The following is a 25,685-nucleotide window of genomic DNA, read 5'->3' on the forward strand; positions in this document are numbered from 1 at the left end:
AAAAAAATAGCTAGAGCGATAAACAGTCAAAATGTAATATACTCTTTTACGCCACTGGCAATAAAAAAAAAAAAAGATCTCTTTTTAAAAAAATTCAAAGGTTATGCAGTGTTTTTGGATTGATCAGAAAATGGAAAATGTGTTAAATGTTTAAGCTGACAAAGATATTAAAACTGTCAAAAGTTTCTGAAGTGTTCTTTGGTGGACGAATCAGAAATTTTGACTTCTTTTTATATGTTGAGATTTCCATTTAACAACATAAATTACAACATTTTCATCCCTTTCCTTTTCCTGGTACAACTTACTGCCAATAGTGACAAAAGAAGGCCATACAGACATGTTAAGTGATCTTTGGTAGAAAGCTCTGTACTTTTTTTTTCTTAACTAATAAAAAGTTTCTGGAATTTGGGCAAGATGTTTCTGATTTGCACCTAACGATATGAGCTGACATCCATGGTTTAAGGGGAACAGCTCTTTGAGTCCTTTAATATAAATGGAGAATCAAAGTGTACTGTGATACATTAAGCTCAGGTTTCCATCATTATTAATTTAAATGTAATTGTTGGTAATATTTATTCAACTTTCTTAACTTTTTATTCTAAGATCCCTTCTGAATGCATCTAGTTAACCACCTATGTTAGAGATTTGTTAAGATTGTTTTTCATGTTGTAGTTGTAGTATTGAAGGAGTATTTCTTACAAAGGTTTGTCTGCTTTGTTAGCAAAACACAACGACTCTGGTGGGACTCGAACCCACAACCTTTGAATGCCTTCAATACACTAGATGTCCAATGCGCTATCCATTGCGCCACAGAGCCTCATCTGCTTGTATATGGAAGGTCATCGAAAAAAAATAGCTAGAGCGATAAACAGTCAAAATGTAATATACTCTTTTACGCCACTGGCAATTAAAAAAAAAAAGATCTCTTTTTAAAAAAATTCAAAGGTTATGCAGTGTTTTTGGATTGATCAGAAAATGGAAAATGTGTTAAATGTTTAAGCTGACAAAGATATTAAAACTGTCAAAAGTTTCTGAAGTGTTCTTTGGTGGACGAATCAGAAATTTTGACTTCTTTTTATATGTTGAGATTTCCATTTAACAACATAAATTACAACATTTTCATCCCTTTCCTTTTCCTGGTACAACTTACTGCCAATAGTGACAAAAGAAGGCCATACAGACATGTTAAGTGATCTTTGGTAGAAAGCTCTGTACTTTTTTTTTCTTAACTAATAAAAAGTTTCTGGAATTTGGGCAAGATGTTTCTGATTTGCACCTAACGATATGAGCTGACATCCATGGTTTAAGGGGAACAGCTCTTTGAGTCCTTTAATATAAATGGAGAATCAAAGTGTACTGTGATACATTAAGCTCAGGTTTCCATCATTATTAATTTAAATGTAATTGTTGGTAATATTTATTCAACTTTCTTAACTTCTTATTCTAAGATCCCTTCTGAATGCATCTAGTTAACCACCTATGTTAGAGATTTGTTAATATTGTTTTTCATGTTGTAGTTGTAGTATTGAAGGAGTATTTCTTACAAAGGTTTGTCTGCTTTGTTAGCAAAACACAACGACTCTGGTGGGACTCGAACCCACAACCTTTGAATGCCTTCAATACACTAGAAGTCCAATGCGCTATCCATTGCGCCACAGAGCCTCATCTGCTTGTATATGGAAGGTCATCGAAAAAAAATAGCTAGAGCGATAAACAGTCAAAATGTAATATACTCTTTTACGCCACTGGCAATTAAAAAAAAAAAAGATCTCTTTTTAAAAAAATTCAAAGGTTATGCAGTGTTTTTGGATTGATCAGAAAATGGAAAATGTGTTAAATGTTTAAGCTGACAAAGATATTAAAACTGTCAAAAGTTTCTGAAGTGTTCTTTGGTGGACGAATCAGAAATTTTGACTTCTTTTTATATGTTGAGATTTCCATTTAACAACATAAATTACAACATTTTCATCCCTTTCCTTTTCCTGGTACAACTTACTGCCAATAGTGACAAAAGAAGGCCATACAGACATGTTAAGTGGTCTTTGGTAGAACGCTCTGTACTTTTTTTTTCTTAACTAATAAAAAGTTTCTGGAATTTGGGCAAGATGTTTCTGATTTGCACCTAACGATATGAGCTGACATCCATGGTTTAAGGGGAACAGCTCTTTGAGTCCTTTAATATAAATGGAGAATCAAAGTGTACTGTGATACATTAAGCTCAGGTTGCCATCATTATTAATTTAAATGTAATTGTTGGTAATATTTATTCAACTTTCTTAACTTTTTATTCTAAGATCCCTTCTGAATGCATCTAGTTAACCACCTATGTTAGAGATTTGTTAAGATTGTTTTTCATGTTGTAGTTGTAGTATTGAAGGAGTATTTCTTACAAAGGTTTGTCTGCTTTGTTAGCAAAACACAACGACTCTGGTAGGACTCGAACCCACAACCTTTGAATGCCTTCAATACACTAGATGTCCAATGCGCTATCCATTGCGCCACAGAGCCTCATCTGCTTGTATATGGAAGGTCATCGAAAAAAAATAGCTAGAGCGATAAACAGTCAAAATGTAATATACTCTTTTACGCCACTGGCAATTAAAAAAAAAAAGATCTCTTTTTAAAAAAATTCAAAGGTTATGCAGTGTTTTTGGATTGATCAGAAAATGGAAAATGTGTTAAATGTTTAAGCTGACAAAGATATTAAAACTGTCAAAAGTTTCTGAAGTGTTCTTTGGTGGACGAATCAGAAATTTTGACTTCTTTTTATATGTTGAGATTTCCATTTAACAACATAAATTACAACATTTTCATCCCTTTCCTTTTCCTGGTACAACTTACTGCCAATAGTGACAAAAGAAGGCCATACAGACATGTTAAGTGATCTTTGGTAGAAAGCTCTGTACTTTTTTTTTCTTAACTAATAAAAAGTTTCTGGAATTTGGGCAAGATGTTTCTGATTTGCACCTAACGATATGAGCTGACATCCATGGTTTAAGGGGAACAGCTCTTTGAGTCCTTTAATATAAATGGAGAATCAAAGTGTACTGTGATACATTAAGCTCAGGTTTCCATCATTATTAATTTAAATGTAATTGTTGGTAATATTTATTCAACTTTCTTAACTTTTTATTCTAAGATCCCTTCTGAATGCATCTAGTTAACCACCTATGTTAGAGATTTGTTAATATTGTTTTTCATGTTGTAGTTGTAGTATTGAAGGAGTATTTCTTACAAAGGTTTGTCTGCTTTGTTAGCAAAACACAACGACTCTGGTGGGACTCGAACCCACAACCTTTGAATGCCTTCAATACACTAGAAGTCCAATGCGCTATCCATTGCGCCACAGAGCCTCATCTGCTTGTATATGGAAGGTCATCGAAAAAAAATAGCTAGAGCGATAAACAGTCAAAATGTAATCTACTCTTTTACGCCACTGGCAATTAACCCCTTAAGGACACATGACGTGTGTGACACGTCATGATTCCCTTTTATTCCAGAAGCTTGGTCCTTAAGGGGTTAAAAAAAAAAAGATCTCTTTTTAAAAAAATTCAAAGGTTATGCAGTGTTTTTGGATTGATCAGAAAATGGAAAATGTGTTAAATGTTTAAGCTGACAAAGATATTAAAACTGTCAAAAGTTTCTGAAGTGTTCTTTGGTGGACGAATCAGAAATTTTGACTTCTTTTTATATGTTGAGATTTCCATTTAACAACATAAATTACAACATTTTCATCCCTTTCCTTTTCCTGGTACAACTTACTGCCAATAGTGACAAAAGAAGGCCGTACAGACATGTTAAGTGGTTTTTGGTAGAAAGCTCTGTACTTTTTTTTTCTTAACTAATAAAAAGTTTCTGGAATTTGGGCAAGATGTTTCTGATTTGCACCTAACGATATGAGCTGACATCCATGGTTTAAGGGGAACAGCTCTTTGAGTCCTTTAATATAAATGGAGAATCAAAGTGTACTGTGATACATTAAGCTCAGGTTGCCATCATTATTAATTTAAATGTAATTGTTGGTAATATTTATTCAACTTTCTTAACTTCTTATTCTAAGATCCCTTCTGAATGCATCTAGTTAACCACCTATGTTAGAGATTTGTTAAGATTGTTTTTCATGTCTTGAAGGAGTATTTCTTACAAAGGTTTGTCTGCTTTGTTAGCAAAACACAACGACTCTGGTGGGACTCGAACCCACAACCTTTGAATGCCTTCAATACACTAGAAGACCAATGCGCTATCCATTGCGCCACAGAGCCTCATCTGCTTGTATATGGAAGGTCATCGAAAAAAAATAGCTAGAGCGATAAACAGTCAAAATGTAATATACTCTTTTACGCCACTGGCAATTAAAAAAAAAAAAGATCTCTTTTTAAAAAAATTCAAAGGTTATGCAGTGTTTTTGGATTGATCAGAAAATGGAAAATGTGTTAAATGTTTAAGCTGACAAAGATATTAAAACTGTCAAAAGTTTCTGAAGTGTTCTTTGGTGGACGAATCAGAAATTTTGACTTCTTTTTATATGTTGAGATTTCCATTTAACAACATAAATTACAACATTTTCATCCCTTTCCTTTTCCTGGTACAACTTACTGCCAATAGTGACAAAAGAAGGCCATACAGACATGTTAAGTGGTCTTTGGTAGAACGCTCTGTACTTTTTTTTTCTTAACTAATAAAAAGTTTCTGGAATTTGGGCAAGATGTTTCTGATTTGCACCTAACGATATGAGCTGACATCCATGGTTTAAGGGGAACAGCTCTTTGAGTCCTTTAATATAAATGGAGAATCAAAGTGTACTGTGATACATTAAGCTCAGGTTTCCATCATTATTAATTTAAATGTAATTGTTGGTAATATTTATTCAACTTTCTTAACTTTTTATTCTAAGATCCCTTCTGAATGCATCTAGTTAACCACCTATGTTAGAGATTTGTTAAGATTGTTTTTCATGTTGTAGTTGTAGTATTGAAGGAGTATTTCTTACAAAGGTTTGTCTGCTTTGTTAGCAAAACACAACGACTCTGGTGGGACTCGAACCCACAACCTTTGAATGCCTTCAATACACTAGATGTCCAATGCGCTATCCATTGCGCCACAGAGCCTCATCTGCTTGTATATGGAAGGTCATCGAAAAAAAATAGCTAGAGCGATAAACAGTCAAAATGTAATATACTCTTTTACGCCACTGGCAATTAAAAAAAAAAGATCTCTTTTTAAAAAAATTCAAAGGTTATGCAGTGTTTTTGGATTGATCAGAAAATGGAAAATGTGTTAAATGTTTAAGCTGACAAAGATATTAAAACTGTCAAAAGTTTCTGAAGTGTTCTTTGGTGGACGAATCAGAAATTTTGACTTCTTTTTATATGTTGAGATTTCCATTTAACAACATAAATTACAACATTTTCATCTCTTTCCTTTTCCTGGTACAACTTACTGCCAATAGTGACAAAAGAAGGCCATACAGACATGTTAAGTGATCTTTGGTAGAAAGCTCTGTACTTTTTTTTTCTTAACTAATAAAAAGTTTCTGGAATTTGGGCAAGATGTTTCTGATTTGCACCTAACGATATGAGCTGACATCCATGGTTTAAGGGGAACAGCTCTTTGAGTCCTTTAATATAAATGGAGAATCAAAGTGTACTGTGATACATTAAGCTCAGGTTGCCATCATTATTAATTTAAATGTAATTGTTGGTAATATTTATTCTTTTTTTTTTTAATTTGTAAGTTTTTTATTCTTTTATAAGCATACATTTTACATGAAGTCTTAAGTTACATATAACAAATTTTTCACTGGTACAAAGAAGTTATGATTCAGTACAATATGGTATAAGTGTTATAACATGCATTGTTGACAAGTGATTACATTTTGTGGTTACAGGGTACAAAAGGATAAATCCTAAAGAAAATAGACAAAATAATTCTAACGGTAAGATTTCCTATCCTAACATATTTAAATGTGCCACCTCATATGTTATTTATATATAGTAGTTATAGTCATTGTAGACTATCAGCAAGGTGATGGAGTGTTTTTTTTTTTTGTGATGGGTGGTTAGCGTGGACATGAAGGCGGTATAGCTGATTTCTCTAAGAAGTGTGTTCATTGAGAGAGGGGAGAGGTGTTGTATAACTGGGTTTTGTTGCACTAGTTGCAACCATGAATCGTGTCCATGGTTCCCAGGTAGCGGTGAATGTTTTAAACTCTTTCAAAATGGCATACGTTATGAGTTCTAGTTGTTTGATATTTTCTACTCGCCTGATCCATTCTCTGATCGTGGGAGCCTGTGGTTGGTTCCAATACTTAGGGATCAATTGGGCTGCTGTCATGGTCAAAAGTTTAAACAGTGTGCGTTGTGGTTTATTTAGGATGAGGTTTGGGGGAAGTTCTTGGAAGATGAACTGTAATGGAGCTAGTGGGAAAGTAATATTCATTATGGACTGGATAAGAGTGTGTATTCTGCTCCAAAATTTATGTATGACTGGGCATTGCCACCAGACGTGGGCATGATGTGCTGTGGTGTTGTCACATCTCCAGCATTGAGCTTTCTCGTTACCGTGTATTTGTTGGATTTTCTCTGGTGTGTAATGCCATCTAGAGATACGTTTGAAATTACTTTCTTGCGTTAGTAGAGAGGTGGAAGTTCTATGCGTAGAGTTGAAAATAGCTTGCCATTGTTTGGGGGTAATCTCTATTTGTAACTCTTGTGACCATTTTTGCGTACATTTTGGTAGTTCTAGCTGTTGTGAGTCCCTGATTGTTTGGTAAAGAGAGGATAATAGTTTTTTCGTAATTTTGTGTTTCTCACAGATGTTTTCAAACTCAGTCAAGGGACGGTTGCCCAATGGTAGAAGATCGTTGGACGTGATAAACTGTTTTAGTTGGGTGTAGTGGAGTAATTGGTTACCTGTCGGGGGATTGGAGGGGAAAAGTTGCTGTAGTGGTTTCAGTGTGTTATTAGTAACCATATCCCGTAGCCGTAGCGTGGAGCCACAGTGATAGTTAGCATAGGCCCCACCTGACTGGCCTCCCTGGAAATTAGGATTATTAGTGAGTGGGTATAATGGTGAGGGATAGGGGGATATTTCGGTAGTTCGTGTCAGTTTGTGCCATAATTGTAGTGTAGGTGTGATGGTAGGATGAGGGCCATAGAGTGTTCCGCATTGGGCCGGTGGATTCGCTAGCCATGGACGGTCTTTTAATGGAATGATTGAGAATTCATTCTCTATCTGGACCCAGTGGCGGGCTGGCACGGGCCTTGTCCATTCATAGATCCTGTTTAAGTGGACAGCTTTGTGGTATGAGGCAATATCTGGAAAGTTTAACCCCCCCTTGTCTTTGTTTTTTATAAGTGTTTCGAGGGCAATTCTAGGTTGTGAGTTTGACCATATGAAGCTAGTGAATGTTTTCCTGATTTTGAAGAAGAAATTGGTGTTTAATTGGATCGGAAGGGCTTGAAGAGTGTAGAGTAGGCGTGGGAGAATGTTCATTTTGATGATGTTGATTCTACTGAACCAACCGAAGCATGGTTTGTTCCAGTTGTGTAAGTCAGTGGCTATGTTATCTAGTAACTTGAGAAAGTTGAGGCTAAAGATAAGTTTACTTGTTTGTGGTATGTGTACTCCTAGGTATTTGATAGAAATGGGTTGCCAAGTGAATTGGAACCTGTTCTTGAGTTGTATGTTCAGATATTTGGTAGAGTGGATAGGCATCAGATCACATTTAGATATATTTGCTTGAAAGTTGGAGATTTTGCCGTACAGTTCCATTTCTGAGATGATTTTTGGTATGGAGGTTAGTGGGTTTGTTATTGTGAAGAGGAGGTCATCAGCAAAAGCCATGACCTTGTATTCATGGTCCTTTACTTGGATGCCTCTAATGCTTGGGTTGTCTCTTATTCCTTGGAGAAATGGCTCTAGAACTAGTATGAATAGTAGGGGCGAGAGTGGGCATCCTTGCCTCGTCCCATTGGTAATTGGGACCTGCTGTGATAGTTGGCCGTTAATACGTATGCGTGCCGTTGGTCTGGAATAGATTGCAGCCAACCATTCCATCCATCGTGGGCCAAAGCCCAGGGTTTGCATCGTATGTGTGATGAGGGACCAGTTGACCCTATCAAATGCCTTTTCGGCGTCTATGGCAAGGAGTGCGCTGTGGATTTTGTGTGATTGGGCCCAGTGAATCAGGTTCAGGACTTTCGTTGTATTATTTTTTGCTTCCCTACCGGGCACGAAGCCCGCTTGATCGGTGTGAATTATGTTTGGGAGAAAAATTTTAAGTCTGTTCGCCATAATCTTCGTTAAAATCTTCAGATCTATATTTATTAAAGATATTGGTCTGTAGTTTCCACACTCAGTTGGGTCTTTGCCTGGTTTTGGGATGAGTGTGATGGTTGCCTCCAATGCAGAGTTGGGGATTTGGTTTGATAATTTTTGTGTATTATATGCCTCTATGAATGGTCGTGCAAGTATTGGTGAGAAAGTTTTATAATATTTCCCCGTATAGCCGTCTGGCCCTGGGCTTTTACCTGAAGGTAGGGATCGAACTACATTTTGAAACTCCTCTATTGAGATGGGTTCATCCAAGAACGCTAGTTCATTGGGTGGGATTGTTCTTTGAATTCTCGGTTGTAAATATGTGCTTATCTGCTCGCTAGTTGGTTGCACTTTTGCGATGTTGTAGAGGCTAGTGTAGAATTTATGGAATTCTCTGCTAATTTCAGGCATGTTTTTTGTTAATTTCCCTGCGGTTGTTTTAATTTCTGAGATGAATGTGGTTTGTTTATCTGGCTTTAGTGCTTGCGCTAACAATCTCCCCGCCTTACCCCCCTTGGTATAGTAGAGGTGTTTAGTCAAGGTAACCTTGCGTCTAGCATGGAGTTGGAGAGTTGTCGTGAGTTCAGCTCTTTTTGATAGAATTAGTTTGTACGTGTCAAGGGATGGATCCTGATCGTGGTGTGTAGATTCTAGTGTTTTTAGTTCCCTCATTAGTTGGGCCACTCTTCGTTCTCTGCTTCTTTTGACTGAGGAGGCAATTCTGATGAATTCCCCTCTTATGACTGCTTTATGAGCTTCCCATAAGAGAGGTAGTGTGGTATCTGGATTTGTATTCTCTTCAAAGTATGTTTTTATTGCTTTGTCTATATGTGATATGGTGTCTGTGTCATTAAGGAGTAGGTCATTTAATTTCCACTGAGTGGAGGGGTGTGGTAGATGTGGTATTGTTAGTGTTAGTGTCATTGCTGCATGGTCAGACCAGGTGATCGGACCGTAGGTGGCAGCAGTCACTAGGGACAGGTACCTGTGTTGAAGAAACAATGAGTCGATTCGGGAATATGTGCCCGCTGGTGGGGAGTAAAAAGAGAAATCTCTACGGGAAGGGTGAAGTAGCCTCCAGCAGTCAAACAATTGTGCTTCGTATAGGGTAGAGTTTATCTTTTTTCTAATTTGCGTCAGGTGAGGTTGTGATTTAGCTGTGGAGTCTAGTTTTCCATCTAAGGAAATGTTCATGTCTCCCCCTAGAATTAGGATACCTTCCTGAAACCCTGATAGTTTCTGTAGAACTTTGTTCAGAAATTGGTTTTGTTTTTTGTTAGGTACATATAGGTTGGCCAGCGTTACCATAGTTGAGCCTAACGTCCCTTTCACAAACAAAAATCTACCTGAGTCGTCTGTGAGATGTTCTCGAATAGTGAATGGGGAATGCTTTCCTATCAATATCGCCACTCCTCTAGATTTGGATTCTGAGAAATGGCCATAGTATCCCTGTGGATAATCTTTATTGCGTAATTTTACATTTGTACCCTTGCGGAGGTGCGTCTCTTGGACAAAAACTATGTCCGCCCTTTGTCTGCGGAAGTCAGACAAGGCCAATGATCTTTTCTCAGGGGTGTTTAGGCCTTTGGCGTTTTGTGTTAATATTGTTAGAGTTGTCATTGTTATGTGTGTGTGCTGGAATGGAGTCTGTTACAGAGTTATTGTTGAACCACCTTATCTTGTGATGATAGGTATACACTTCAATATATGTTTAGGTGAGATGCACGTCCACGTGCAGTAGTGACAATCAGAGATGTAAAATGTTATATAATCACTCGTTAACAGTAACTAAAAAAGAAAAATGAACAGTGAAAAGACAAGTATAAATTTAACAATTGAAAGGATAGACCGTGGTGGTATATGTGAAAATGGCTACCCTGTCGAACAGTGAATGGGAAATAAGTTTTAGAAAGTGATCTGATTTACAGGTCGACTTTATTAGCGCAGGTGGTCTGAGGGGCTGCAGCCTGATCAGTACCACCAGAGCTCAGAGCCCACTCTCTAGTGGTCAAGCGTTAGTGTAGCTTGGATGGGGTTCTGTATTAATTAAACGTACCTTACCCCTTACAATAGGGGTTTTCTCTCGGGTAATGAGAGAGAATGGGTGATCTATCTAGGCGCAACCGATAGATACCCTTTTATAATTGGGGAAATCCGTGGCATAGCTAAGGATCCCGGGTGTGGCAATCCTTTGATTTAGATGGTCATTTAGTTATTTCGGGAGACATGTAAATAAATCAGGTCGGATACCAGAGACTTAACGGAGCGGATATAGGGGGGGGGGGGAGAGGGAAGAGGGCAGGAAGGAAAATGGAGTGGGATTACCAGGAAATTGGATGGTAGGTAGTTAGGGGGGAGGGGGGGAGGATAATGTCATACAATGAATTACATTCAAGGTATTAAAGGTATGTAGGCAATGCACGTCCTTGTTAATTCGTATGTGATAACGGCCTCAGAGAGGCAGGTCTTAGTGGTGGTGTGGATTAACAAGTTTTGCATATAACACACATTGTACAGTTCATAGTATTTTTGATACGACCTGTGTAAAGGGCAGGCAGGCAAAGTCAACCTGATGAGAGAAAATGGAAGGTTCTTGTTGAGTCGAGTCTGGTTGTACCCGCTGATAGTTCAGGTGTCTTTCTCGTTCTGTCTGCTTTACCTTCAACTTTCTCGGAAGGCACTAATTGTCTTCTGTAGGGAAGCTAAGGAAAAATAAACTGTTGATTAAGAGAATTTTTGGTTCCGATTTGACAGGGTATAGGGTGGGGAGTATAGGGTTAGGTGGAGTGGTCAGTGTCCGCTTCCAGTGGAGGTTTGAGTATCCTGTAGTTGTCTTCATCTGGTTGACCATTGAGTAGTATGGGTCGTGAGTCGTGATATATTGATTCTTGTTGTGGGTGTAAACAGACACTTATTCCGGAGATTGTAGATTCCTGCGGGTTAAGTCGTCCGGAGGTAATTTGGATCTTTGTGTCGGCGATATAAATCGTTGGTCGTTTCTTCTCTTTTTAGCCGGCGTAATCCAGCGTTGTCGCTGCGGAAGGCTTGTTGTGTCTTGTTGGGGTTGTTGCCCGTTCCAGTCTAAGATTGTGGTATTTGGTAAGTCTAGTGCCTGAAGGAACGGAGGGACATCTAGGATGGAGGATATCGATAGAAGCATGCCTTTGTGGTTAACAATTAGGGCGAAAGGGAATCCCCAGCGATACCTGATATTCCTGTTCCTTAAATGTTCGGTGATGGGTTTTAGGGCCCTTCGGGCTTGTAAAGTGTAGCGAGATAGGTCTGGGTAAATCTGTATGGGGTGACCGTGGAAGAGGAGGGGTTGGGAGGTATCCCTGAGTGATTTGAGGATATTTTCTTTGATTGAGAAATAATGAATTCTGCAGATTACATCTCTAGGGGTATCAGGAGTTAGGCCTCTGGGGCGTAAAGAGCGGTGAGCTCTGTCAAGCAGGATTACATTATCGCTTTGTTCCCCCATAATGAGATTAAAAAGTTCAGACAAGATAGCGTCCAGGCTCTCACCTTGGGATTCTGGTAGGCCTCTAATCCGCAGGTTATTCCTTCTCCCTCGGTTGTCCAGATCGTCTATGTGTCTTTGTGTGGCTGCCATATTGTATGCATAGGAGTTAAGTGTCGTTGATAAGTTTGTCAGTTGGGCCTGAGTTATATCCCTCTCCTCCTCCAGGTCTACCACTCTGAGGTTCAACTGCCGGACCTCCGTTCCTATACCTTCCATTTTCTTATGGAATGAGGCTTCCAATTTATCGATCGAGCTCTGAAGATCGCTTTTCATGCTGTGGAGATCAGTTTTGGAAGGTAAGTTCTTCAGTATTGATTTTAAATCTGTATCTATTGTTATTTCCGTCGAGGTTTGTGAGATCTCTGAGGCCGATGGGCTATTCGGATGTGGGTCTGTATCCGCCATTACGCCAGCTAAGGTTGCGGCCTCCTCCTCGCGGTTTGGGTTTTCCTTAAAGTAACGGGTCAGAGCTCCCGGTTTTGTTGAGGGAGTCCTCCCCGATTGTCCTTGTGTTGAACCCTGCTTCTTGTGGTTACCCATGTCTTGAGAAAGTCTCCGATTGTTGTGGATTGAGCCCGGTTCCTCAGGAGCTAAGTCAATGTGCGTCCATGTAGCTCCGTGGTCGGCCACGCCCCCCCGGTAATATTTATTCAACTTTCTTAACTTCTTATTCTAAGATCCCTTCTGAATGCATCTAGTTAACCACCTATGTTAGAGATTTGTTAAGATTGTTTTTCATGTCTTGAAGGAGTATTTCTTACAAAGATTTGTCTGCTTTGTTAGCAAAACACAACGACTCTGGTGGGACTCGAACCCACAACCTTTGAATGCCTTCAATACACTAGAAGACCAATGCGCTATCCATTGCGCCACAGAGCCTCATCTGCTTGTATATGGAAGGTCATCGAAAAAAAATTGCTAGAGCGATAAACAGTCAAAATGTAATATACTCTTTTACGCCACTGGCAATTAAAAAAAAAAAAAGATCTCTTTTTAAAAAAATTCAAAGGTTATGCAGTGTTTTTGGATTGATCAGAAAATGGAAAATGTGTTAAATGTTTAAGCTGACAAAGATATTAAAACTGTCAAAAGTTTCTGAAGTGTTCTTTGGTGGACGAATCAGAAATTTTGACTTCTTTTTATATGTTGAGATTTCCATTTAACAACATAAATTACAACATTTTCATCCCTTTCCTTTTCCTGGTACAACTTACTGCCAATAGTGACAAAAGAAGGCCATACAGACATGTTAAGTGATCTTTGGTAGAAAGCTCTGTACTTTTTTTTCTTAACTAATAAAAAGTTTCTGGAATTTGGGCAAGATGTTTCTGATTTGCACCTAACGATATGAGCTGACATCCATGGTTTAAGGGGAACAGCTCTTTGAGTCCTTTAATATAAATGGAGAATCAAAGTGTACTGTGATACATTAAGCTCAGGTTTCCATAATTATTAATTTAAATGTAATTGTTGGTAATATTTATTCAACTTTCTTAACTTTTTATTCTAAGATCCCTTCTGAATGCATCTAGTTAACCACCTATGTTAGAGATTTGTTAATATTGTTTTTCATGTTGTAGTTGTAGTATTGAAGGAGTATTTCTTACAAAGGTTTGTCTGCTTTGTTAGCAAAACACGATGACTCTGGTGGGACTCGAACCCACAACCTTCGAATGCCTTCAATACACTAGAAGTCCAAAGCGCTATCCATTGCGCCACAGAGCCTGATCTGCATGTATATGGAAGGTCATCGAAAAAAAATAGCTAGAGCGATAAACAGTCAAAATGTAATATACTCTTTTACGCCACTAGCAATTAAAAAAAAAAGATCTCTTTTTAAAAAAATTCAAAGGTTATGCAGTGTTTTTGGATTGATCAGAAAATGGAAAATGTGTTAAATGTTTAAGCTGACAAAGATATTAAAACTGTCAAAAGTTTCTGAAGTGTTCTTTGGTGGACGAATCAGAAATTTTGACTTCTTTTTATATGTTGAGATTTCCATTTAACAACATAAATTACAACATTTTTATCCCTTTCCTTTTCCTGGTACAACTTACTACCAATAGTGACAAAAGAAGGCCATACAGACATGTTAAGTGGTCTTTGGTAGAAAGCTCTGTACTTTTTTTTTCTTAACTAATAAAAAGTTTCTGGAATTTGGGCAAGATGTTTCTGATTTGCACCTAACGATATGAGCTGACATCCATGGTTTAAGGGGAACAGCTCTTTGAGTCCTTTAATATAAATGGAGAATCAAAGTGTACTGTGATACCTTAAGCTCAGGTTTCCATCATTATTAATTTAAATGTAATTGTTGGTAATATTTATTCAACTTTCTTAACTTCTTATTCTAAGATCCCTTCTGAATGCATCTAGTTAACCACCTATGTTAGAGATTTGTTAAGATTGTTTTTCATGTTGTAGTTGTAGTATTGAAGGAGTATTTCTTACAAAGGTTTGTCTGCTTTGTTAGCAAAACACGACGACTCTGGTGGGACTCGAACCCACAACCTTTGAATGCCTTCAATACACTAGAAGTCCAATGCGCTATCCATTGCGCCACAGAGCCTCATCTGCTTGTATATGGAAGGTCATCGAAAAAAAATAGCTAGAGCGATAAACAGTCAAAATGTAATATACTCTTTTACGCCACTGGCAATTAAAAAAAAAAAGATCTCTTTTTAAAAAAATTCAAAGGTTATGCAGTGTTTTTGGATTGATCAGAAAATGGAAAATGTGTTAAATGTTTAAGCTGACAAAGATATTAAAACTGTCAAAAGTTTCTGAAGTGTTCTTTGGTGGACGAATCAGAAATTTTGACTTCTTTTTAAATGTTGAGATTTCCATTTAACAACATAAATTACAACATTTTCATCCCTTTCCTTTTCCTGGTACAACTTACTGCCAATAGTGACAAAAGAAGGCCATACAGACATGTTAAGTGGTCTTTGGTAGAAAGCTCTGTACTTTTTTTTTCTTAACTAATAAAAAGTTTCTGGAATTTGGGCAAGATGTTTCTGATTTGCACCTAACGATATGAGCTGACATCCATGGTTTAAGGGGAACAGCTCTTTGAGTCCTTTAATATAAATGGAGAATCAAAGTGTACTGTGATACCTTAAGCTCAGGTTTCCATCATTATTAATTTAAATGTAATTGTTGGTAATATTTATTCAACTTTCTTAACTTCTTATTCTAAGATCCCTTCTGAATGCATCTAGTTAACCACCTATGTTAGAGATTTGTTAAGATTGTTTTTCATGTTGTAGTTGTAGTATTGAAGGAGTAATTCTTACAAAGGTTTGTCTGCTTTGTTAGCAAAACACGACGACTCTGGTGGGACTCGAACCCACAACCTTTGAATGCCTTCAATACACTAGAAGTCCAATGCGCTATCCATTGCACCACAGAGCCTCATCTGCTTGTATATGGAAGGTCATCGAAAAAAAATAGCTAGAGCGATAAACAGTCAAAATGTAATATACTCTTTTACGCCACTGGCAATTAAAAAAAAAAGGATCTCTTTTTAAAAAAATTCAAAGGTTATGCAGTGTTTTTGGATTGATCAGAAAATGGAAAATGTGTTAAATGTTTAAGCTGACAAAGATATTAAAACTGTCAAAAGTTTCTGAAGTGTTCTTTGGTGGACGAATCAGAAATTTTGACTTCTTTTTATATGTTGAGATTTCCATTTAACAACATAAATTACAACATTTTCATCCCTTTCCTTTTCCTGGTACAACATACTACCAATAGTGACAAAAGAAGGCCATACAGACATGTTAAGTGGTCTTTGGTAGAAAGCTCTGTACTTTTTTTTTCTTAACTAATAAAAAGTTTCTGGAATTTGGGCAAGATGTTTCTGATTTGCACCTAACGATATGAGCTGACATCCATGGTTTAAGGGGAACAGCTCTTTGAGTCCTTTAATATAAATGGAGAATCAAAGTGTACTGTGATACCTTAAGCTCAGGTTTCCATCATTATTAATTTAAATGTAATTGTTGGTAATATTTATTCAACTTTCTTAACTTCTTATTCTAAGATCCCTTCTGAATGCATCTAGTTAACCACCTATGTTAGAGATTTGTTAAGATTGTTTTTCATGTCTTGAAGGAGTATTTCTTACAAAGGTTTGTCTGCTTTGTTAGCAAAACACGATGACTCTGGTGGGACTCGAACCCACAACCTTTGAATGCCTTCAATACACTAGAAGACCAATGCGCTATCCATTGCGCCACAGAGCCTCATCTGCTTGTATATGGAAGGTCATCGAAAAAAAATAGCTAGAGCGATAAACAGTCAAAATGTAATATACTCTTTTACGCCACTGGCAATTAAAAAAAAAAAAGATCTCTTTTTAAAAAAATTCAAAGGTTATGCAGTGTTTTTGGATTGATCAGAAAATGGAAAATGTGTTAAATGTTTAAGCTGACAAAGATATTAAAACTGTCAAAAGTTTCTGAAGTGTTCTTTGGTGGACGAATCAGAAATTTTGACTTCTTTTTATATGTTGAGATTTCCATTTAACAACATAAATTACAACATTTTCATCCCTTTCCTTTTCCTGGTACAACTTACTGCCAATAGTGACAAAAGAAGGCCATACAGACATGTTAAGTGGTCTTTGGTAGAACGCTCTGTACTTTTTTTTTCTTAACTAATAAAAAGTTTCTGGAATTTGGGCAAGATGTTTCTGATTTGCACCTAACGATATGAGCTGACATCCATGGTTTAAGGGGAACAGCTCTTTGAGTCCTTTAATATAAATGGAGAATCAAAGTGTACTGTGATACATTAAGCTCAGGTTGCCATCATTATTAATTTAAATGTAATTGTTGGTAATATTTATTCAACTTTCTTAACTTCTTATTCTAAGATCCCTTCTGAATGCATCTAGTTAACCACCTATGTTAGAGATTTGTTAAGATTGTTTTTCATGTTGTAGTTGTAGTATTGATGGAGTATTTCTTACAAAGGTTTGTCTGCTTTGTTAGCAAAACACGACGACTCTGGTGGGACTCGAACCCACAACCTTTGAATGCCTTCAATACACTAGAAGTCCAATGCGCTATCCATTGCGCCACAGAGCCTCATCTGCTTCTATATGGAAGGTCGTCGAAAAAAAATAGCTAGAGCGATAAACAGTCAAAATGTAATATACTCTTTTACGCCACTGGCAATTAAAAAAAAAAAAAGATCTCTTTTTAAAAAAATTCAAAGGTTATGCAGTGTTTTTGGATTGATCAGAAAATGGAAAATGTGTTAAATGTTTAAGCTGACAAAGATATTAAAACTGTCAAAAGTTTCTGAAGTGTTCTTTGGTGGACGAATCAGAAATTTTGACTTCTTTTTATATGTTGAGATTTCCATTTAACAACATAAATTACAACATTTTCATCCCTTTCCTTTTCCTGGTACAACTTACTGCCAATAGTGACAAAAGAAGGCCATACAGACATGTTAAGTGATCTTTGGTAGAAAGCTCTGTACTTTTTTTTTCTTAACTAATAAAAAGTTTCTGGAATTTGGGCAAGATGTTTCTGATTTGCACCTAACGATATGAGCTGACATCCATGGTTTAAGGGGAACAGCTCTTTGAGTCCTTTAATATAAATGGAGAATCAAAGTGTACTGTGATACATTAAGCTCAGGTTTCCATCATTATTAATTTAAATGTAATTGTTGGTAATATTTATTCAACTTTCTTAACTTTTTATTCTAAGATCCCTTCTGAATGCATCTAGTTAACCACCTATGTTAGAGATTTGTTAAGATTGTTTTTCATGTTGTAGTTGTAGTATTGAAGGAGTATTTCTTACAAAGGTTTGTCTGCTTTGTTAGCAAAACACAACGACTCTGGTGGGACTCGAACCCACAACCTTTGAATGCCTTCAATACACTAGATGTCCAATGCGCTATCCATTGCGCCACAGAGCCTCATCTGCTTGTATATGGAAGGTCATCGAAAAAAAATAGCTAGAGCGATAAACAGTCAAAATGTAATATACTCTTTTACGCCACTGGCAATTAAAAAAAAAAGATCTCTTTTTAAAAAAATTCAAAGGTTATGCAGTGTTTTTGGATTGATCAGAAAATGGAAAATGTGTTAAATGTTTAAGCTGACAAAGATATTAAAACTGTCAAAAGTTTCTGAAGTGTTCTTTGGTGGACGAATCAGAAATTTTGACTTCTTTTTATATGTTGAGATTTCCATTTAACAACATAAATTACAACATTTTCATCTCTTTCCTTTTCCTGGTACAACTTACTGCCAATAGTGACAAAAGAAGGCCATACAGACATGTTAAGTGATCTTTGGTAGAAAGCTCTGTACTTTTTTTTTCTTAACTAATAAAAAGTTTCTGGAATTTGGGCAAGATGTTTCTGATTTGCACCTAACGATATGAGCTGACATCCATGGTTTAAGGGGAACAGCTCTTTGAGTCCTTTAATATAAATGGAGAATCAAAGTGTACTGTGATACATTAAGCTCAGGTTGCCATCATTATTAATTTAAATGTAATTGTTGGTAATATTTATTCAACTTTCTTAACTTCTTATTCTAAGATCCCTTCTGAATGCATCTAGTTAACCACCTATGTTAGAGATTTGTTAAGATTTTTTTTCATGTCTTGAAGGAGTATTTCTTACAAAGATTTGTCTGCTTTGTTAGCAAAACACAACGACTCTGGTGGGACTCGAACCCACAACCTTTGAATGCCTTCAATACACTAGAAGACCAATGCGCTATCCATTGCGCCACAGAGCCTCATCTGCTTGTATATGGAAGGTCATCGAAAAAAAATAGCTAGAGCGATAAACAGTCAAAATGTAATATACTCTTTTACGCCACTGGCAATTAAAAAAAAAAAAAGATCTCTTTTTAAAAAAATTCAAAGGTTATGCAGTGTTTTTGGATTGATCAGAAAATGGAAAATGTGTTAAATGTTTAAGCTGACAAAGATATTAAAACTGTCAAAAGTTTCTGAAGTGTTCTTTGGTGGACGAATCAGAAATTTTGACTTCTTTTTATATGTTGAGATTTCCATTTAACAACATAAATTACAACATTTTCATCCCTTTCCTTTTCCTGGTACAACTTACTGCCAATAGTGACAAAAGAAGGCCATACAGACATGTTAAGTGGTCTTTGGTAGAACGCTCTGTACTTTTTTTTTCTTAACTAATAAAAAGTTTCTGGAATTTGGGCAAGATGTTTCTGATTTGCACCTAACGATATGAGCTGACATCCATGGTTTAAGGGGAACAGCTCTTTGAGTCCTTTAATATAAATGGAGAATCAAAGTGTACTGTGATACATTAAGCTCAGGTTGCCATCATTATTAATTTAAATGTAATTGTTGGTAATATTTATTCAACTTTCTTAACTTCTTATTCTAAGATCCCTTCTGAATGCATCTAGTTAACCACCTATGTTAGAGATTTGTTAAGATTGTTTTTCATGTTGTAGTTGTAGTATTGATGGAGTATTTCTTACAAAGGTTTGTCTGCTTTGTTAGCAAAACACGACGACTCTGGTGGGACTCGAACCCACAACCTTTGAATGCCTTCAATACACTAGAAGTCCAATGCGCTATCCATTGCGCCACAGAGCCTCATCTGCTTGTATATGGAAGGTCATCGAAAAAAAATAGCTAGAGCGATAAACAGTCAAAATGTAATATACTCTTTTACGCCACTGGCAATTAAAAAAAAAAGGATCTCTTTTTAAAAAAATTCAAAGGTTATGCAGTGTTTTTGGATTGATCAGAAAATGGAAAATGTGTTAAATGTTTAAGCTGACAAAGATATTAAAACTGTCAAAAGTTTCTGAAGTGTTCTTTGGTGGACGAATCAGACATTTTGACTTCTTTTTATATGTTGAGATTTCCATTTAACAACATAAATTACAACATTTTCATCCCTTTCCTTTTCCTGGTACAACTTACTGCCAATAGTGACAAAAGAAGGCCATACAGACATGTTAAGTGGTCTTTGGTAGAAAGCTCTGTACTTTTTTTTTCTTAACTAATAAAAAGTTTCTGGAATTTGGGCAAGATGTTTCTGATTTGCACCTAACGATATGAGCTGACATCCATGGTTTAAGGGGAACAGCTCTTTGAGTCCTTTAATATAAATGGAGAATCAAAGTGTACTGTGATACATTAAGCTCAGGTTTCCATCATTATTAATTTAAATGTAATTGTTGGTAATATTTATTCAACTTTCTTAACTTCTTATTCTAAGATCCCTTCTGAATGCATCTAGTTAACCACCTATGTTAGAGATTTGTTAAGATTGTTTTTCATGTCTTGAAGGAGTATTTCTTACAAAGGTTTGTCTGCTTTGTTAGCAAAACACAACGACTCTGGTGGGACTCGAACCCACAACCTTTGAATGCCTTCAATACACTAGAAGACCAATGCGCTATCCATTGCGCCACAGAGCCTCATCTGCTTGTATATGGAAGGTCATCGAAAAAAAATAGCTAGAGCGATAAACAGTCAAAATGTAATATACTCTTTTACGCCACTGGCAATTAAAAAAAAAAAAGATCTCTTTTTAAAAAAATTCAAAGGTTATGCAGTGTTTTTGGATTGATCAGAAAATGGAAAATGTGTTAAATGTTTAAGCTGACAAAGATATTAAAACTGTCAAAAGTTTCTGAAGTGTTCTTTGGTGGACGAATCAGAAATTTTGACTTCTTTTTATATGTTGAGATTTCCATTTAACAACATAAATTACAACATTTTCATCCCTTTCCTTTTCCTGGTACAACTTACTGCCAATAGTGACAAAAGAAGGCCATACAGACATGTTAAGTGGTCTTTGGTAGAAAGCTCTGTACTTTTTTTTTCTTAACTAATAAAAAGTTTCTGGAATTTGGGCAAGATGTTTCTGATTTGCACCTAACGATATGAGCTGACATCCATGGTTTAAGGGGAACAGCTCTTTGAGTCCTTTAATATAAATGGAGAATCAAAGTGTACTGTGATACATTAAGCTCAGGTTTCCATCATTATTAATTTAAATGTAATTGTTGGTAATATTTATTCAACTTTCTTAACTTCTTATTCTAAGATCCCTTCTGAATGCATCTAGTTAACCACCTATGTTAGAGATTTGTTAAGATTGTTTTTCATGTCTTGAAGGAGTATTTCTTACAAAGGTTTGTCTGCTTTGTTAGCAAAACACAACGACTCTGGTGGGACTCGAACCCACAACCTTTGAATGCCTTCAATACACTAGAAGACCAATGCGCTATCCATTGCGCCACAGAGCCTCATCTGCTTGTATATGGAAGGTCATCGAAAAAAAATAGCTAGAGCGATAAACAGTCAAAATGTAATATACTCTTTTACGCCACTGGCAATTAAAAAAAAAAAAGATCTCTTTTTAAAAAAATTCAAAGGTTATGCAGTGTTTTTGGATTGATCAGAAAATGGAAAATGTGTTAAATGTTTAAGCTGACAAAGATATTAAAACTGTCAAAAGTTTCTGAAGTGTTCTTTGGTGGACGAATCAGAAATTTTGACTTCTTTTTATATGTTGAGATTTCCATTTAACAACATAAATTACAACATTTTCATCCCTTTCCTTTTCCTGGTACAACTTACTGCCAATAGTGACAAAAGAAGGCCATACAGACATGTTAAGTGGTCTTTGGTAGAACGCTCTGTACTTTTTTTTTCTTAACTAATAAAAAGTTTCTGGAATTTGGGCAAGATGTTTCTGATTTGCACCTAACGATATGAGCTGACATCCATGGTTTAAGGGGAACAGCTCTTTGAGTCCTTTAATATAAATGGAGAATCAAAGTGTACTGTGATACATTAAGCTCAGGTTGCCATCATTATTAATTTAAATGTAATTGTTGGTAATATTTATTCAACTTTCTTAACTTCTTATTCTAAGATCCCTTCTGAATGCATCTAGTTAACCACCTATGTTAGAGATTTGTTAAGATTGTTTTTCATGTTGTAGTTGTAGTATTGATGGAGTATTTCTTACAAAGGTTTGTCTGCTTTGTTAGCAAAACACGACGACTCTGGTGGGACTCGAACCCACAACCTTTGAATGCCTTCAATACACTAGAAGTCCAATGCGCTATCCATTGCGCCACAGAGCCTCATCTGCTTGTATATGGAAGGTCATCGAAAAAAAATAGCTAGAGCGATAAACAGTCAAAATGTAATATACTCTTTTACGCCACTGGCAATTAAAAAAAAAAGGATCTCTTTTTAAAAAAATTCAAAGGTTATGCAGTGTTTTTGGATTGATCAGAAAATGGAAAATGTGTTAAATGTTTAAGCTGACAAAGATATTAAAACTGTCAAAAGTTTCTGAAGTGTTCTTTGGTGGACGAATCAGACATTTTGACTTCTTTTTATATGTTGAGATTTCCATTTAACAACATAAATTACAACATTTTCATCCCTTTCCTTTTCCTGGTACAACTTACTGCCAATAGTGACAAAAGAAGGCCATACAGACATGTTAAGTGGTCTTTGGTAGAAAGCTCTGTACTTTTTTTTTCTTAACTAATAAAAAGTTTCTGGAATTTGGGCAAGATGTTTCTGATTTGCACCTAACGATATGAGCTGACATCCATGGTTTAAGGGGAACAGCTCTTTGAGTCCTTTAATATAAATGGAGAATCAAAGTGTACTGTGATACATTAAGCTCAGGTTTCCATCATTATTAATTTAAATGTAATTGTTGGTAATATTTATTCAACTTTCTTAACTTCTTATTCTAAGATCCCTTCTGAATGCATCTAGTTAACCACCTATGTTAGAGATTTGTTAAGATTGTTTTTCATGTTGTAGTTGTAGTATTGAAGGAGTAATTCTTACAAAGGTTTGTCTGCTTTGTTAGCAAAACACGACGACTCTGGTGGGACTCGAACCCACAACCTTTGAATGCCTTCAATACACTAGAAGTCCAATGCGCTATCCATTGCACCACAGAGCCTCATCTGCTTGTATATGGAAGGTCATCGAAAAAAAATAGCTAGAGCGATAAACAGTCAAAATGTAATATACTCTTTTACGCCACTGGCAATTAAAAAAAAAAGGATCTCTTTTTAAAAAAATTCAAAGGTTATGCAGTGTTTTTGGATTGATCAGAAAATGGAAAATGTGTTAAATGTTTAAGCTGACAAAGATATTAAAACTGTCAAAAGTTTCTGAAGTGTTCTTTGGTGGACGAATCAGACATTTTGACTTCTTTTTATATGTTGAGATTTCCATTTAACAACATAAATTACAACATTTTCATCCCTTTCCTTTTCCTGGTACAACTTACTGCCAATAGTGACAAAAGAAGGCCATACAGACATGTTAAGTGGTCTTTGGTAGAAAGCTCTGTACTTTTTTTTTCTTAACTAATAAAAGGTTTCTGGAATTTGGGCAAGATGTTTCTGATTTGCACCTAACGATATGAGCTGACATCCATGGTTTAAGGGGAACAGCTCTTTGAGTCCTTTAATATAAATGGAGAATCAAAGTGTACTGTGATACATTAAGCTCAGGTTTCCATCATTATTAATTTAAATGTAATTGTTGGTAATATTTATTCAACTTTCTTAACTTCTTATTCTAAGATCCCTTCTGAATGCATCTAGTTAACCACCTATGTTAGAGATTTGTTAAGATTGTTTTTCATGTCTTGAAGGAGTATTTCTTACAAAGGTTTGTCTGCTTTGTTAGCAAAACACAACGACTCTGGTGGGACTCGAACCCACAACCTTTGAATGCCTTCAATACACTAGAAGACCAATGCGCTATCCATTGCGCCACAGAGCCTCATCTGCTTGTATATGGAAGGTCATCGAAAAAAAATAGCTAGAGCGATAAACAGTCAAAATGTAATATACTCTTTTACGCCACTGGCAATTAAAAAAAAAAAAGATCTCTTTTTAAAAAAATTCAAAGGTTATGCAGTGTTTTTGGATTGATCAGAAAATGGAAAATGTGTTAAATGTTTAAGCTGACAAAGATATTAAAACTGTCAAAAGTTTCTGAAGTGTTCTTTGGTGGACGAATCAGAAATTTTGACTTCTTTTTATATGTTGAGATTTCCATTTAACAACATAAATTACAACATTTTCATCCCTTTCCTTTTCCTGGTACAACTTACTGCCAATAGTGACAAAAGAAGGCCATACAGACATGTTAAGTGGTCTTTGGTAGAAAGCTCTGTACTTTTTTTTTCTTAACTAATAAAAAGTTTCTGGAATTTGGGCAAGATGTTTCTGATTTGCACCTAACGATATGAGCTGACATCCATGGTTTAAGGGGAACAGCTCTTTGAGTCCTTTAATATAAATGGAGAATCAAAGTGTACTGTGATACATTAAGCTCAGGTTTCCATCATTATTAATTTAAATGTAATTGTTGGTAATATTTATTCAACTTTCTTAACTTCTTATTCTAAGATCCCTTCTGAATGCATCTAGTTAACCACCTATGTTAGAGATTTGTTAAGATTGTTTTTCATGTCTTGAAGGAGTATTTCTTACAAAGGTTTGTCTGCTTTGTTAGCAAAACACAACGACTCTGGTGGGACTCGAACCCACAACCTTTGAATGCCTTCAATACACTAGAAGACCAATGCGCTATCCATTGCGCCACAGAGCCTCATCTGCTTGTATATGGAAGGTCATCGAAAAAAAATAGCTAGAGCGATAAACAGTCAAAATGTAATATACTCTTTTACGCCACTGGCAATTAAAAAAAAAAAAGATCTCTTTTTAAAAAAATTCAAAGGTTATGCAGTGTTTTTGGATTGATCAGAAAATGGAAAATGTGTTAAATGTTTAAGCTGACAAAGATATTAAAACTGTCAAAAGTTTCTGAAGTGTTCTTTGGTGGACGAATCAGAAATTTTGACTTCTTTTTATATGTTGAGATTTCCATTTAACAACATAAATTACAACATTTTCATCCCTTTCCTTTTCCTGGTACAACTTACTGCCAATAGTGACAAAAGAAGGCCATACAGACATGTTAAGTGGTCTTTGGTAGAACGCTCTGTACTTTTTTTTTCTTAACTAATAAAAAGTTTCTGGAATTTGGGCAAGATGTTTCTGATTTGCACCTAACGATATGAGCTGACATCCATGGTTTAAGGGGAACAGCTCTTTGAGTCCTTTAATATAAATGGAGAATCAAAGTGTACTGTGATACATTAAGCTCAGGTTGCCATCATTATTAATTTAAATGTAATTGTTGGTAATATTTATTCAACTTTCTTAACTTCTTATTCTAAGATCCCTTCTGAATGCATCTAGTTAACCACCTATGTTAGAGATTTGTTAAGATTGTTTTTCATGTTGTAGTTGTAGTATTGATGGAGTATTTCTTACAAAGGTTTGTCTGCTTTGTTAGCAAAACACGACGACTCTGGTGGGACTCGAACCCACAACCTTTGAATGCCTTCAATACACTAGAAGTCCAATGCGCTATCCATTGCGCCACAGAGCCTCATCTGCTTGTATATGGAAGGTCATCGAAAAAAAATAGCTAGAGCGATAAACAGTCAAAATGTAATATACTCTTTTACGCCACTGGCAATTAAAAAAAAAAGGATCTCTTTTTAAAAAAATTCAAAGGTTATGCAGTGTTTTTGGATTGATCAGAAAATGGAAAATGTGTTAAATGTTTAAGCTGACAAAGATATTAAAACTGTCAAAAGTTTCTGAAGTGTTCTTTGGTGGACGAATCAGACATTTTGACTTCTTTTTATATGTTGAGATTTCCATTTAACAACATAAATTACAACATTTTCATCCCTTTCCTTTTCCTGGTACAACTTACTGCCAATAGTGACAAAAGAA

General features: G+C 36.0%; 18 non-coding genes across 18 annotated transcripts; all 18 read right to left on the reverse strand.

Annotated features, from left to right (window-relative positions):
* Nucleotides 1-1,576: 1,576 nt before the first annotated feature.
* On the reverse strand, nucleotides 1,577-1,662 carry TRNAR-UCU (transfer RNA arginine (anticodon UCU)). The gene is given in 2 exon segments: nucleotides 1,577-1,612; nucleotides 1,626-1,662. It is a non-coding gene; the product is annotated as a tRNA-Arg (tRNA).
* Nucleotides 1,663-3,267: 1,605 nt separating this feature from the next.
* TRNAR-UCU (transfer RNA arginine (anticodon UCU)) lies at nucleotides 3,268-3,353 on the reverse strand. Its single transcript is given in 2 exon segments — nucleotides 3,268-3,303; nucleotides 3,317-3,353. It is a non-coding gene; the product is annotated as a tRNA-Arg (tRNA).
* An 823-nt stretch (nucleotides 3,354-4,176) lies between these two features.
* On the reverse strand, nucleotides 4,177-4,262 carry TRNAR-UCU (transfer RNA arginine (anticodon UCU)). The gene is given in 2 exon segments: nucleotides 4,177-4,212; nucleotides 4,226-4,262. It is a non-coding gene; the product is annotated as a tRNA-Arg (tRNA).
* Nucleotides 4,263-12,635: 8,373 nt separating this feature from the next.
* Nucleotides 12,636-12,721, reverse strand: TRNAR-UCU (transfer RNA arginine (anticodon UCU)). The gene is given in 2 exon segments: nucleotides 12,636-12,671; nucleotides 12,685-12,721. It is a non-coding gene; the product is annotated as a tRNA-Arg (tRNA).
* A 760-nt stretch (nucleotides 12,722-13,481) lies between these two features.
* On the reverse strand, nucleotides 13,482-13,567 carry TRNAR-UCU (transfer RNA arginine (anticodon UCU)). The gene is given in 2 exon segments: nucleotides 13,482-13,517; nucleotides 13,531-13,567. It is a non-coding gene; the product is annotated as a tRNA-Arg (tRNA).
* A 758-nt stretch (nucleotides 13,568-14,325) lies between these two features.
* Nucleotides 14,326-14,411, reverse strand: TRNAR-UCU (transfer RNA arginine (anticodon UCU)). The gene is given in 2 exon segments: nucleotides 14,326-14,361; nucleotides 14,375-14,411. It is a non-coding gene; the product is annotated as a tRNA-Arg (tRNA).
* A 759-nt stretch (nucleotides 14,412-15,170) lies between these two features.
* On the reverse strand, nucleotides 15,171-15,256 carry TRNAR-UCU (transfer RNA arginine (anticodon UCU)). Its single transcript is given in 2 exon segments — nucleotides 15,171-15,206; nucleotides 15,220-15,256. It is a non-coding gene; the product is annotated as a tRNA-Arg (tRNA).
* A 747-nt stretch (nucleotides 15,257-16,003) lies between these two features.
* Nucleotides 16,004-16,089, reverse strand: TRNAR-UCU (transfer RNA arginine (anticodon UCU)). Its single transcript is given in 2 exon segments — nucleotides 16,004-16,039; nucleotides 16,053-16,089. It is a non-coding gene; the product is annotated as a tRNA-Arg (tRNA).
* A 760-nt stretch (nucleotides 16,090-16,849) lies between these two features.
* TRNAR-UCU (transfer RNA arginine (anticodon UCU)) lies at nucleotides 16,850-16,935 on the reverse strand. Its single transcript is given in 2 exon segments — nucleotides 16,850-16,885; nucleotides 16,899-16,935. It is a non-coding gene; the product is annotated as a tRNA-Arg (tRNA).
* Nucleotides 16,936-18,528: 1,593 nt separating this feature from the next.
* Nucleotides 18,529-18,614, reverse strand: TRNAR-UCU (transfer RNA arginine (anticodon UCU)). The gene is given in 2 exon segments: nucleotides 18,529-18,564; nucleotides 18,578-18,614. It is a non-coding gene; the product is annotated as a tRNA-Arg (tRNA).
* Nucleotides 18,615-19,375: 761 nt separating this feature from the next.
* TRNAR-UCU (transfer RNA arginine (anticodon UCU)) lies at nucleotides 19,376-19,461 on the reverse strand. Its single transcript is given in 2 exon segments — nucleotides 19,376-19,411; nucleotides 19,425-19,461. It is a non-coding gene; the product is annotated as a tRNA-Arg (tRNA).
* A 747-nt stretch (nucleotides 19,462-20,208) lies between these two features.
* On the reverse strand, nucleotides 20,209-20,294 carry TRNAR-UCU (transfer RNA arginine (anticodon UCU)). The gene is given in 2 exon segments: nucleotides 20,209-20,244; nucleotides 20,258-20,294. It is a non-coding gene; the product is annotated as a tRNA-Arg (tRNA).
* A 748-nt stretch (nucleotides 20,295-21,042) lies between these two features.
* Nucleotides 21,043-21,128, reverse strand: TRNAR-UCU (transfer RNA arginine (anticodon UCU)). The gene is given in 2 exon segments: nucleotides 21,043-21,078; nucleotides 21,092-21,128. It is a non-coding gene; the product is annotated as a tRNA-Arg (tRNA).
* A 760-nt stretch (nucleotides 21,129-21,888) lies between these two features.
* TRNAR-UCU (transfer RNA arginine (anticodon UCU)) lies at nucleotides 21,889-21,974 on the reverse strand. The gene is given in 2 exon segments: nucleotides 21,889-21,924; nucleotides 21,938-21,974. It is a non-coding gene; the product is annotated as a tRNA-Arg (tRNA).
* A 759-nt stretch (nucleotides 21,975-22,733) lies between these two features.
* Nucleotides 22,734-22,819, reverse strand: TRNAR-UCU (transfer RNA arginine (anticodon UCU)). Its single transcript is given in 2 exon segments — nucleotides 22,734-22,769; nucleotides 22,783-22,819. It is a non-coding gene; the product is annotated as a tRNA-Arg (tRNA).
* Nucleotides 22,820-23,566: 747 nt separating this feature from the next.
* On the reverse strand, nucleotides 23,567-23,652 carry TRNAR-UCU (transfer RNA arginine (anticodon UCU)). The gene is given in 2 exon segments: nucleotides 23,567-23,602; nucleotides 23,616-23,652. It is a non-coding gene; the product is annotated as a tRNA-Arg (tRNA).
* Nucleotides 23,653-24,400: 748 nt separating this feature from the next.
* On the reverse strand, nucleotides 24,401-24,486 carry TRNAR-UCU (transfer RNA arginine (anticodon UCU)). Its single transcript is given in 2 exon segments — nucleotides 24,401-24,436; nucleotides 24,450-24,486. It is a non-coding gene; the product is annotated as a tRNA-Arg (tRNA).
* A 760-nt stretch (nucleotides 24,487-25,246) lies between these two features.
* TRNAR-UCU (transfer RNA arginine (anticodon UCU)) lies at nucleotides 25,247-25,332 on the reverse strand. The gene is given in 2 exon segments: nucleotides 25,247-25,282; nucleotides 25,296-25,332. It is a non-coding gene; the product is annotated as a tRNA-Arg (tRNA).
* Nucleotides 25,333-25,685: the final 353 nt, after the last annotated feature.

Source organism: Pelobates fuscus, chromosome 4, assembly GCF_036172605.1.
Source record: "Pelobates fuscus isolate aPelFus1 chromosome 4, aPelFus1.pri, whole genome shotgun sequence".
NCBI classification, from domain to species: Eukaryota; Metazoa; Chordata; class Amphibia; order Anura; family Pelobatidae; genus Pelobates; species Pelobates fuscus.